The sequence below is a fragment of the Pinus tabuliformis genome, chromosome 9 (assembly GCF_031772625.1).
Source record: "Pinus tabuliformis cultivar Carrire ecotype Pingquan chromosome 9, CPIR1, whole genome shotgun sequence".
Taxonomy (NCBI): domain Eukaryota; kingdom Viridiplantae; phylum Streptophyta; class Pinopsida; order Pinales; family Pinaceae; genus Pinus; species Pinus tabuliformis.
Window position 1 is genome coordinate 1,937,848,326 of NC_142307.1, and position 14,460 is coordinate 1,937,862,785.

The 14,460-nt window shown below is 36.3% G+C and overlaps 1 pseudogene; it reads right to left on the bottom strand.

The window, feature by feature from the left end:
• Positions 1-5,227: 5,227 nt before the first annotated feature.
• The window catches only part of LOC149156716 (chalcone synthase 4 pseudogene), a 36,407-nt pseudogene continuing 27,174 nt past the window's right edge, over positions 5,228-14,460 (bottom strand).

Genomic DNA, 14,460 nt, shown 5'->3' on the forward strand with positions numbered 1-14,460 from the left:
AAGTTTAAAGTGATTGGATTAACAATGTGAATTGGTTTCAGTGTAAGTATAAAAAAAATCTTGACTTGAATGTGCATTGATTTGTGTGTTATAGTAATTCAACCTATTAATATTGGAAAGAAAGAGAGAGAATATATGATGTTTACTACAATAGCTTGAATTAAATATTTGAATGGTTTACAATTTCAACTACCCCTTTCATATAATCGATATGAAAGATGGCTAAACTTGCAATGGTTACAATAAGAATGGTAGAAGGAAATAGTTTGAGATTGACCCAAATGAAGACTATTGATCACAATGAAGGCTATTGATAATTATAATTATAATTATCAAAAACCTGATAATTATACTTGACAAGAGAAAGTGGATTCTAGACATTGAGCTCATCTTTTATAGCGTTTTCTTGATCCACATAATATTTACATTAAATTGCCTCAAATAAAACAAGCAACGACCATAAGGAGCAGTAAATGGATGACCCGTTATTTTCAAGAGTGGTTCTTGTGTTGGGCCACTTTTCGTGAACGAAAGTTGGGGATGGAGGATTAAATGCAGGGTGAGCCCAATTCAGAAAGGAAAATGAGAAACCCTTACATGGTTTTTCTCATTTTCTTTAAAATTGATAGAGATTAAAAATAATTCAATGAACAATGAATCCCACAGTGGGATGAATTATTTCCCAAAATTTCTAACCAATGACAATTTCAATTAATCATCCATCTCTATTTTTTTTTTTCAGTCTGGTAAATGGTTGAGAAAGGATTTTCAATAGAATCCATAATTAAAATATCATTTCCATTTTCAGAAGCTCAAGGTTTCAAAGTTAAAGAATCCAGGGATTTCAATATTCCTATGTAAAATTTACTTGAGAATCCCCAAAGCAATAGGTGTGAGGAGTTTCAATCTTGATTCACCCAAAATTTAGGAGCCTGCTTCTTGTAGTGGAGTTCATAGATCCAACATAGATCCATTAAAGATGCATTTCCATGTTTAAAACCTCCAGGTTTCAAGGTTGAAAATCTAGGGATTTGAATATTTCAATATTCCATGAAATTGTACATACCCACCCTCACCTTTCAGCCTTTAAGTTCATATGGTTGTGTTACTATCCACACTCAATGCACCCAATGCACAAACAAAAAAAACACATGGATCACCGCAACTTCTAAATTGTATCAATGCAGAATTTTCATATATTCCCATACAATGAATTTTATTTCTAGGAAGTTACTAGCTTGGAGACCCAATATGCAATTGAAGTCTTGGCGACAGATAATCAACTACTTTTTCCAATGATAGATGCGAGGACCCTTTCAAAAATGATCTTGTTCTCTGTCACTATTGTGTCCTTCTCGGGAATCGAACAATCTTTAGAGAATGCAATCTACCAACACAAACTAGTTAATCAACATCCTTCCATAAACAGACCGAAACAAGAAATTATGAATTTTGTAGGATGAGATATTGATCATACATACTTCTATCCCGGTAGGAGAAATAGTAAACTTTATGGAGGAACCGCGGGGGGATTATGGTCCTTAAAAATCTCCTTAAACTGCTTTATCACCTTGGCTTCAGCTTCACCATATATGCTTGTAGCTTCCCAAGCTGCCTTGCACCCTTCACTCGCTTTTTTAGAGTAATGAGCTCCCGAGAGCACTAAGATGAGTGTTACTCTTACAAATATCTCATATTGACCTGCAAGTTACTGATTCCCACAACCACCTCATTTCAGACTTCTAAGAGAAGAAAAGTACTTTCATAGTTCTAAGAGAAGCAAAATTTAGGACTTCATTGGATGTAGACAATATTAATGTAGAATAATCTAGCACAAAAACAAATCAAACTCCACATTTGGGAAAATAAACTATAGAAATTAAGGAACGGGCCCTTTGAGACAAAATTTACAGATATTATGACATCTGTAATAGATATCGAACATCTCTTTACCATTATTAAACCAAAGTTTGCAATTACAGGGTAACACATGTCCATTTTCAGATGAAATTATGGTGGTAGCAGGGTTGAGAAGAAACTGATGCACATAGATGTCAAGTGTTGAGGAGACGAATGCAGCAACTGGAAATAACATGTGTATTGGCAAAGAATTATCTTTTTTATGAAAAGACAAAAACCTCGAATAATCAAACTTCCCTATTTTAAATGTGGCTAGGTTAAAATTTCAACCAATTTTTTTTTATATAAAAGAATATGAAAAAGGTTTTGTCTATTACTTCTATATTTTGTCAATAATTATGATGACAATGTATCATGGTCAATGAAACTTCCAGAAGATATTGTTACCATCATCAAGGATACAAAACATTTTGAAGGGAAAATGATGCTACAAAACATCTTGGGTCAAAAGTCATGGATGACAAATTTCTATATAGCATCATTTCAAAATGATGCTTCCATGAAGAAAATTAAACATATTGAATAACAAATATTGGACAGTAATGTTACCTATCTTCCTGAGTTATAGAGGAACTTGTTGTCTCCATTGCATATTCAATAACAAGGCCATTCCATTCACATGTTTGATGGAAAAGTTGAAATAAGGATGTATTCCGACAACATGGTCATCTTGACAAGATGGGAGGATGAGAAAATATTGAAGTTGAAAGGGACATCTAGATAGGTACATAATTCTACGTATTTTTCACACCTTGATGAAGGTACAATGTCCTCTAATCTCTTGTGGTATGCTATATTTGTGCACATCAATTATGACAGTCTTCATGTGATGAATAAAAATGGTGCTTTTGGCTTGCCCACCATTGGTCCAAGGAACATGAAGCAATGTGAGGCTTGTATCCTTAGAAAACATGACAAGCAAGCCTTTTATAATTCCACTTCAACATTTAAAGGACATTATAACAAATTATAGTTTAAAATGAAAATTGGTTTAGATTCATATTAGTTCTAGATCCATCAAGTGTTGAAGTGGATCAAATCGATATCAAATATCTATAGATGCAAACCTTTCCTCAAATTTTATACTTGGAAGAAATTTGCATCTAAAGAATTTCGACACCGCAGATGCAGGGATGCAGTACGAATGCCCTATACCTACATGAGATAATGTACGGGATTATGTATGGCATGACTATTAATGAAACATAACTTAACTAAAATCACTGCTGTTGCACAGGACCAAATTGGAGTTTCCCTTATTCGTTTTCTCGAACATAATGATGTGAATCGCGCTCTAATGGGTTCTAATATGCAGCGTCAAGCAGTTCCACTTTTTCGACCCGAGAAGTGCATTGCCGGAACTGGGTTGGAAGGTCAAGCGCTCTAGATTCAGGAAGTGTAGCTATAACTACACAAGAGGGAACCCCAGTACCTTTTCTTACCTCGGCCAACCACCACCGTCATGCTATAGATTGCTTCTTGCCCGGGCTTACGCCCGGATACTTCCACTTCCTCTTGCCCGGGATAAGAACCTAACCCTTACCCTCCAGCGTTAGACCCCAACCTCCCCCAACGAAGGAAGCAAGGAAGTTATACCAGTCAAGTCAGAACCTACTTAGGGTTAGACTTCCATTAGCTTCTTTACTTACGATTACCCCATACGAACTCTATTTACTTATTTACACCTATTACACTTGCCCGGGCGTCCCTCTAAATTCCATGAAGATAAATATATACTAATAATAAATAAACACAAATAGATAAATATAAACTAATAATAAATAAACTCAAATGTTACATGTCTATGATTAAGCGAGAATCTTATTTTAAATTATCAAATCATTATATTATATAAAATTAAGATCATTTTTATTCATTTATTTGATCAAGATATTACTACCATCATCAATATCAATGCAATTTCAGGGTAAAGAATATGCTATGAAACATCAAAACCCATACCTTCCTCTTTTGGGTAAATTTTCCTTTGGATCCCTATGGGAAATAAAGGTATCAAGTTGGAAGATAAGACTAAAAGGGTTGGAAGATAAGACTAAAGGTACCAAATTCAACTTTGCGTTGTTGCGTTGTGCACCAAATCCCTGAAGTAGATGCGTTGTGCCCTAGCTTTTATCGACCTGTATGATGAACTAGTAGACAATGTTCCAGTGCGATTCGAAAAGCGACGTACGTATCGAACACAGTTACATGAACCAATTAAAGATGTGGAATATTACATGTCCAGTCTTAGTCTTTGACGTCCTCCCTCCTCTTGTCAAATTTGGAGGTTCTGGACGCTCAATATCAATATCAATATGAGGCGGTTTTCAACTATAACGTCCTCAGTCCTCTGGTCAAATTTGGAGGTTCTGTTCTCGACAGAGATCGCTTATTTTGGATGGAGGAGTTTACGTCCTCCCTCCTCTGGTCAAATTTGGAGGTTCTGGACACTCAATATCAATATCAATATGAGGCGGTTTTCAACTATCACGTCCTCAGTCCTCTTGTCAAATTTGGAGGTTCTGGACAGAGATCGCTTAAGATCTCCGTCGACAATTTAGTGAATTTAGTGAGAGTGTAAAATGAGTAAATATATTTTATAAACTAAATATCAAAAATTTTATTTAAATTTATTAAAAAGGTAAATATGATATTTTTTCCATGCTAGTAATTTGGTAACTTAAATTTTGTACATACTTCCAGCTTAAATAGGAGAGAAAGGATTAGTCATGGCAAGCTTATGAGATTTTTCCCTACACAACAATTTGTCTACTTAAATTTATAAGAGATGTACATACTTCACCCTTTAAGATTTGCATCTATGACCTTTTAAGAGGAAAAAAAAACACATGTGAAGAATCATTAAATCCACTCAAACTATACATCATTATAATTATAATTATATCTGGGTCACATAATTTAATTTACTCTCGAGTAAAAATAGATAGTTGCATAAACACTCTATGAGCATGCTCACATTTATTCTAAAGATTAGCTACTTCGATTCTGTGTGAATGTAGTTTAATTGTTAAAGGGGAATGCTCTTGAGTCTGTGAAAGTAGTTTAATTGTTAAAGGGAATGCTCTTGAGAACCACTGTTTCGATGGTGAGGCCCGACCCGAATCAAAACAGGACTCCCATTTCCAACCCCTCTCCACTAGTTGAACATCCGTTTTGTCGAGAAGCCTTCCTTGTCTCATCCAATATGAAGTGGACGCAAGCACTAGACATGTTTCCGTACTCGCTCATAACGTGCCTAATGGGTATCAGTTTTGTGGGATCTAGATTGAGCTTGGCCTCTACCCGATCAAGGATGGCACATCCTCCGGGATGAACAACCCAGAACAACTAGTTCCAGTCAGAGATTTTGAACTCACTGAACGCCTACACCAGACAGTTTTCAATGTTGGTAGAGATAAGATTCGAAACCACGCCTTTGAGTTGGAAGGTCAGTTTGACCTCTCTCACCTTCCCACCGATGGCTCCGTCACTATCGGGAACAATTGTTTGGGATGTCCAAACGATTTCAAAACAGGGCTTCTCCACTTCGGGGATGGGATCGGCTCCCACAATGAGTGCAGATGCACCGTCGCCGAAGAGAGCTTGGCCCACCATGCTGTCGAGGTGAGTGTCGGAGGGGCCACGGAAGGTAACGGCCGTGATTTCACTGCAGACGACCAGAACCCGAGCTCCCCGATTGTTCTCGGCCAGATCTTTAGCCACTCGGAGAACGGTGCCTCCAGCGAAGCAGCCCTGTTGGAACACGCCCACTCTCTTCACACCCAGGTGCAGCCCAAGTAACTTGGCTACCTCAAAGTTTGGTCAGGGTAGATCCGAAGTTGTTGTGGTGCAAAATATGAGATGAGTGATCCCAGACTTGGGCTGCCCCCACTCCTGAATGGCCTTTTCAGCCACCTCTTTTGCTAGCCGGGGCACCTCCACAGCCAACATCGTCTGCCGATGGCATCTCCACGAACGCGCACACATCGGGATTCTTCTTCAGAATCTCCTCCGTAAGGTACATGTATCTCTGTTTTATTGCCGACCTTTCACCTGCATGCAACCATATGTATGATGATTAGAAAAACTAACATCATTTTTGTATCCAAAATCTTGAATGATAATCAATAATTTTAAGTTATAATCAACTTAATATCTGAAAAATATTATTTTTTTAATAATATTAAAAATCTTTATAATTTAATTAGATTTTTATAATATTAAAATATAAATATTTATTTTTTGAAACTAAATATTATAATCTGCATAAACCAGCATTAAATTAATAATAATAATTTCACATATAATTCTACCTTAACAATAACTAATTAGAACACTCACTATATTTGATAAACTATTACCATATTGAAATTTAGTTATATAAGAAAACGTTATAGTCACTAACTAAACCATTCCTATATTGTAATTTAATTCAATCGTTTGAGTAACTAAACCATTTCTATATTGTAATTTAATTCAATCATTTGAGTAACATAATAAAAGGTTACAACCACTAAATTTAAATTTGAAAAGTGACGCCAACATTGAAGCAATGCAGATTTTGGAATCTCTCATTTGTGTGACTCTAAATCTGAAAAGTGACGCCAACATTTAGGTAGAGGCAGAGGCAGAGGCAGAGGTATGAAAATATTGTTAATCTTTAGTGGTAGATGTTTGTATTGTTAATATTTCTCCGATCCCAAGGTTAACGTATGGGTTCTCCCCACACTCTAGGTCATATGTTACAAAATCTTCTCGATGGTCTACGACATTCCTTCGATGTGACTTGATACCTCCAATCTGGATCAGACCTCGGTTACAAAAGACCATGGATTTTTCAGCGCCTCATCCAACTGTGGAGATAGATGGTTCAACTTCTTGGGTAACTACCTGCCTCGCACCCTCTCGGCTTATTCGGTCATTTCATTGCTTAGTTGTTGGGGTTTTGTTGGTTTGCAACTTGATTTCGGCCTCTAGTTTTTCTTCCTCTTGTAAGATTGTACGTAAACTCCACAACCCCTCATTCAATTACCCTCAAATCCGCTACAAGCTTACACATTTGTTTCATGCAATATTATAATGATAGATCTTGCTTTCACACGTATGTCAGGGTTGGTCACAATTTATTCAAGGCCATGGAATGGAATCTACTCGGTCACCAAGTCAGTGATAGACTTCCCCCCGCGTTATCTCGATTAATAGCTCACCTTTTTTGTTCGCTAACATGGTTCCCTTTTCTATCTAAGGCTTGCAATAACCATAGGCCTGGTTCTTCCCTCTTCCAAGGTAAGGAATATCTGGCCTTCCTAAGTAGAGTTTCAATTTATCTACTAATTTTAAGGATTTATCTGACCATGAAAGTAACCCCTTTATACCCTCTTGGTTGCTTGTAGGTGTGCTTCACGCTCAACTTCGTTTTTAACAAAATTGTAGTTGGAAGTTTACGGTTGTGATGACGTGCACTTACCTCGGTTTTTGCCTCTTCTAGGTTGGTTTTTCGTTTCCCCTTTGCTTGGGGTTCCTCTTCAAATGTTTCCACTAACCCTTGTGGTTAAAATTAGAGTTTCGACAGTTTCTCGTTTTCATTGGAAACCCTGAAGGGTTTAATGTATTATGGCCTTTAGCATAGGAAATTTGTTGGTTTCCCAGCAGTTACAACCCGTGACCAGGGTATTCGTTATGTTATTATTATTTATTATATTGGAAATTTTTCTATTGTAATTTTTTTCTTAAGAACAGAAGTTTAGACTTTCAGATGTAAATTAGCTTTTAATGCTGCTCGACCTGTTGTGTGAAAGGAATCTCATGTTCTCAACAATTTTCTCACTTAAATTTTAGTTGGAATTCACACTATGTCTTACTGTATTTCTAATTTGACTAAAGGTAGTTAGCATGCAGACTCTGCTATAACATTTTGCCTCAGATTATAAATGTGCGTACTCATTTTCAAGATATAATTACCTTTAATATGTTTTTTTTCAAACGAAGGTAGGGTTTGACCAATATTATTATTATTTTTTTCTCGTTTAACTATTCTAACATATTTTTATTTAAATTGAATAACGAGGGTATGTACAAACTTTGTATTTCACATAGTGCTCATACGATATATGTATTATTGTTTCAATTAGAGTTTGTATGTATTATATTTAATGTTGAACCTTCGAGCTTGAACTGTTATTATATTTTTTTATGCATGTTCTATAAGTACCTGACGATAATGGGTTCAGAATTTCCTCACGCCTATCTCCGCCGATAGGGTCCTTACGTCATTGTAGCTTGGTCTTGGACCACTCTCGGATAAAAGTCAGAGTTCAACTATAACCCGTGGCTCACTTCTTAGAGCTAGTTTATGCTACCCATTTCCATAGGGTTTGTTGCACTGTACGATTTGGATTCACTAACCAATAAATTTCCTTTCCTTTTATTTTTTGCAACTAAACAATTCCCTCTCATTAAAATTTCTACATCAAAATGATAACCTTAAATAGGTTTGGGACTAGCCATTTTCTACTTTTCATGTTCAGTCATGCGTAAAGCATATTTCTACTAAAAAGAATCGATAATAAATTTTCCTATCAAATCAGAAAATTAATTCTTTCAAGACATAATCCACTGTAAGGAAACAAAACCTTAGAAAAACATAAATTCTGGAAGCAATAGTCACACTTACCTCACCTAGCTTAGGCTTGTACCAAAAACTCAACTGGGAAAGGTCACACCACCCTTCCAACGAGATCAAAAATCATGTATGATTGTCTCCCCGAGCTCCTTGGTTCCACAATGGTTAGATAAACAATGATTCTCTGTTCAATTCTCAAGCTTCAGGATCCTCTCCAGACAAGAATTTTATATACTTAAGGTAGTTTGGGAGATTTCCACTGGCTCTAATCCATCTCAAGAAATACTCCATGGCAACTTCCTTCCCAGCTTCAGATGAGCTGATAAATTTTCTTTCATCCTCTCTCTTTAGATGTTTCATTTTTTGCTAGCTAACCCCTTCTTTTTCCCACTGAGATTCTTTTAACCTCCAGGGAAAGAGAGAATTGTAACTATCAGTAACCATCTGGAAGTTCAAGAATTCATTTTGGACCTTTTCATGAGTTTCCAAGATTCACCAAAACCTTTCATTCATTTAATAATAAATAATTACTTAAATATCAAGCTCCATTTAGGATTTTAAACTAAGCCCTTACTTGTTTAAGTCTTATATAGTAAAAGTAAGAAACAGTAAATGGAAAATATTCATAGTAACCGGGAGTGTTACCTCTCCCCCTCCATGTGCAGAACACCATCCTCGATGTTCATGCTTGTTCTCAGAACATATTAGGTTATGCTTGTTGCATAAATTTTTCATCTTCCCAAGTAGCCTCCTCTGGGCTAAAGTGCCTCCACTGCACTTTAACTTGGGTGATAGCTTTCCTCCGCAATGTTGTTTCTCATTGGTCAAGAATACATAGAGGTTCTACTAGAAAATATTCATCTGTTTTGACTTGTTCCACAACATAGCGCTCCTTTAGTCTATTGAATCATCAAATCAATACATATACTTTACAACTTAACATGCAATTACCTATACATTTTGCCAACTTACAATATGTCTCAGTTCATACATATATCTCTTTAATAAGGAAACCTAAAACACATTATGAATTCGTATGTGACTTGGTAAGGCAAGTTGATACACCACAAGTCTAATCCTTTCCAATATCTGGAAAGGTCCATAATATCGAGGTGTTAATTTCGGACAACTTCCCCATCTCAGAGTACTCCTCTTTGGTTTAACCTTTACATAGACACGATCACCTACATGGAATTCTTAGTAGGTAATTTATTTTTCTACACAGTTTTTATGTTTATCCTACAGAGCCTTTAATTTTTGTCGCACTTGTTTTACTACATGCTCCATTTTTAGCAACATCTCAGGTCCTAACATTAGCTTGTCTTCTAGACTACTCCAATTAGTAGGTATTGTATATTTTTTCCCATACAGTACTTCAAAAGTACTCATTTTTAATGATTCATGGTAACTATTATCGTATGCAAAATCTACTAGATGAAGGTACTCCTCCCTTTTCCTTGGCTGCTGCATCACATGCATTCATAACATATCTTCAAGCACTTGATTCACTCATTCAATTTTCCCATCTGTTTTTGGATCGTAAGCAATACTAAACTAAATTTTTGTACCCAACCCAGTAAAGAGAGCTTTCCAAAATGCATATGTAAACTTCACATCTCTATCATAAATTATCACTCTTGGTATCCCATGTAATCCAAATACTTTCTTCATAAATATATTTGCAATTTGGGCAGTTTGATATGTAGATTTAATAGGTATGAAATGGGATGCATTTCTCAATTTATCCACTACTACCATGATAGATTTATTTTTTTTCTTTGATATGGGTAACCCGGTTATAAAATATAGTGTAATCGTATCCCACTTCCATTTAGGTATGGGCAGGGGATGAAGCAATTCGACAGGATGCTGGTGCTCAAATTTGACCTACTGACATTCTAAACACTTGGCCAAAAACTCAACAATATCTTTCCTCATGCTAGGCCAAAAATACCCCTTATTAACTGTAGAAAATAGTTTCGGATATATGGAGTGGTAAAAATAAGGGCTTCAATTGAATTGATCAAATATAAACTACTTAATTGACCCCTAGTTAAGCACATATACTCTACCTTTTAAGGTTAGTAAATTGTTCCTATTTATACCAAATTCAAATGTCGTTACGGTATTTTTTTCTTGCTTACTTTGTTGCCATAAAAAATAGTATTTAGGGTCCTTTAATGCAGCCCTTTTAATTTGTTTAGAAAAGTCAAATTCCACCTGACTATAGGAAACTTCAAACACAGTGTAACTTCCTACTTAACGCATCAGCCACACAATTTTCCTTTCTTTTAAGGTGTTTAATGTCAAAATTAAATTTGCCAAGGAAGGAAATCCACCTAGCTTGACATGCATTTAAGTTAGGTTTCTTAATGAATCTGGTCAAACTACTATGGTATGTCATTAATAAAAATATTTTCCCTAGCAGATAATGTGGCCAAACCTTTAGAGCATGTACTACAATAGTCAACTCTAGATCATAAGCAGAACATATTTGCTCATGCAACTTCAACTTGCGATATTCATAAGTGATTACCTTTCCCTCCCGCGATAGAATACCTCCCACACCTTCTTCGCAAGAATATGTACAAATAGTAAAAACTTTCTCTAGGTCTGCAATTTGTAGCACATGGGTGGTTTGTTATAAAACCAGCTCACAAAAAGATAGAAAATATAGATCAACACCTTAGAAATAAGCCTCTTCGAGGGGGCAACCTCCTTTACATTACACAAATGAACAATTCTTGGATGATACAAATGACAAGACATCCTTTCTATATATAGGAGTCTAAGGGGTCATAATATAATCAGAACTGACATAACAATAATAATGTAAGGGAACAATAATAACAATAGTGGGCTTCTATGGGGCACAATAATAACAATACTGGGACTACAGGGGCACAAAAATATAATAAGGGGGTTGTACTAATAACAATAAGGGGTTACACTAGTAGTATAGGGACCTAACATTCCCCTCTCCTTCAAAAAGTCTTGTCCTCAACGCTTGAGTAGTTCTTGATTGTTACATAGTAATTTGTCACTGTCTTCACTCCAGTCCATCTACTGTGTCATATGTCCAAGTCAAACATGCTCATATTGAACAAATGCTATTTTGTGCTGCCAAACAGACCCAATTTTCCTATGTTATCTGCCTCATTGCGTCTGTGGACTAAATATACGCACTGAGGGGTGCTCACAAACAGCCTAACTGCGCTGCCAGCGCGAAAGTAAATTCGATTCCCGCAATGGTCCGATTTCATGTCCCAGCGTGGGGTTTCTTATAATCTTTAGCGATGATCTGACTAGCTGCATTACTCACTAGCGATGTCAGCGCTCTAGCTCAGTTATGCCCCCGCGATGATCCAGATTGGGCGAATTTGTTCCAATAGTCGGCCTTCCAGATGACTCGGGACCTGGTTGTTGGCATAGTTTGTATCACCCTCCTTTCTCTGGCATGGTTGTTCCATCATTTTTGCTACCTTCCTTCGAGATAAGCTCACTCTTCCACCTTTCATGGAGACTCCTTCTCCTATTTAAACTATCACCATTGCTATGCATTGCTAGTTTCTGATAGTTGGCTAGTTGAGCAGTGTTGTTAGTGTTTGTGAGTTTGCTAGATAGCTGGTTTGAGTGTGACAAGTGTGGGATTGTTGATAGCTTGTGGAAGGTTGTAAAGTGCCCTTAATATTGTGTAAAACTTATGAGTGAGAGAGACTTGTATGTTGGGAGATCCATCTTCAAAGAGTGAATGCTTGAGGAACATGCTGGCCGAATCCCTCTGAGAAGGCTTGTGAAGTCAAGACTTTAGTTATAACATTACTCTTATTTAATTATTAATACAATCAATGATGTTTTCCTATGTCTTGTATGTAATTTACTTGATAGCTCATGACTTCTTGACTTTGTGAGTAAACAGATCATATTTTTTTTCCAGTTACGTGCTTTGTTGTATTTCCTTTGCATTGTTTCAGCTTGATCACTCATTAGGAGAAGGAAGCAGAAGCTAGAGCAACGCAACGGAACTCCATTGACCATCGGTTGAGGTAGGCCTCCAACTATGACTGTTTAAGAAAAGCTATTATTGATCTGTCCATGTTTGTGACTAGACCCACTTTAGGGCTAGAGGGGTAGCCTCTGTTCGCAGAGGGAACACTTTCCTGCATCACATTGATGCTTCTGTATAAATTCTTGTCCTCCCATGTGGAATCTTTAGCGGGTAAGTTCTTCCACTTGATGAGATACTCTGAAATTGATCTATTTCGTAGCTGTCGATTTCTCGGTTCTGTGACTGCTTCAGGTTCCAATATGATTTTTCCTTCCTTGTCAAGTTCTCACAATACTATTGAACTGGGATCTTCTGCAACTTTTGAATGAGTGGCCACACTTCTTCATCCTTCTTCCATTCATCCCTTGCTTCGTTTATCCAATCTGGTTGGATAATAGAAATAGCATAAAACAATGCTTCCACATCCTCATCCTTTCTTGAGAGTGCATCTGCAACAACATTTTTATTCCCTTTTTTATAGATGATTTCAAAGTCACAACCCAACATATTTGTGACCCATTTTTTCTATTCTTATAAAGATAATATTTTTTCTAAAAAGTATTTAAGACTATCATGATCCATTTTTACCTTGAAGTGTCTTCCCATTAGGTAAGGTCGCCATTTCTTAAATTCATGTAATATTGCCAAAATTTCCTTCTCATAAATAGCTTGCTTGAGATGTAGCTGTAAAAATAACCAATCGCCTAGATAAAAACTTATTTCACTGCGATGTTGATATGCTTGTTGTTTCATTCAATTTTGTACCAAAGTGGTGTTATCCTTTAAAAGTTGGAGAACTTGTTTTTGATGCTCGATGTGATATTTCAATACTTGAATCTTTTTCTTCTTGATATGTCCTTCTATCTTGAGAGTTTGAGGAGTGGTAATTTCTTCCAATGCATTACAAGATATGGTTGGATTCATTTCTTGATGCTCGATGTGATGTTTCACTTCTTGAACATTTTTCTTCTTGATATGTCCTTCTATCTTGAGAGTTTGAGGAGTGGTAATTTCTTCCAATGCATTACAAGATATGGTCAGATTCATTTCTTGACGCTTGATGTGATCTTTCACTTCTTGAACATTTTTCTTCTTGATATGTCCTTCTATCTTGATAGTTTGAGGAGTGGTAATTTCAACCAATGCATTAAAAGATATGGTCGGATTCATTTCTTCTTTCTCGATGTGATCTTTCACTTCTTGAACCTTTTTCTTCTTGATATGTCCTTCTATCTTGAGAGTTTGAGGAGTGGTAATCCTTGCCAATGCTTTACAAGATATGGTTGAATTCATTCCTTCTTTCTCTGGGGTTAGTTCCTGGTTTATATCCTCTTCTTTTGACTTTTCTTGATCATTTTCTTCCTCCTCTTCACAATCAATGTAAACTAATTTCTTCTCTACACACATATGACCTTTAATGTATTTGTTATCACAATTGTAACAAAGCCCTTTTGCTCCTTTTTCTTCCAATTTTTGTGGTGTCAAACTTGTAGGTTCTGGAAGGCTAGGAGAAACAACACTTCCATCTCTATAGTTACGAGGGGTGGACTTCCTTGTTGCCATAATTTTGCTTTCCACTTTTCTTTCCAACTTGAATGCATTCTCTAATGAATCAGGTTCCCAAAGATGAACCACGTGTTGAATGTTATCCTTTAAAGTCCTTATGGAGACATCAATCCTCTACTTATCTAGAATATCATTTTCCCTTATATTAAATTTTTGAAAGTCCTCAATGTTCTCTTCCATTGAAAAAATTTATTTGATATTTATCAATTGGCTAAAGAAGGTGTTTCTCTTTGTATCCTCATAATGTGTTATCATTTCCTCCGTGAAAATTGGCCACGTAACAAGGGGTTTACGAGAACAAAGC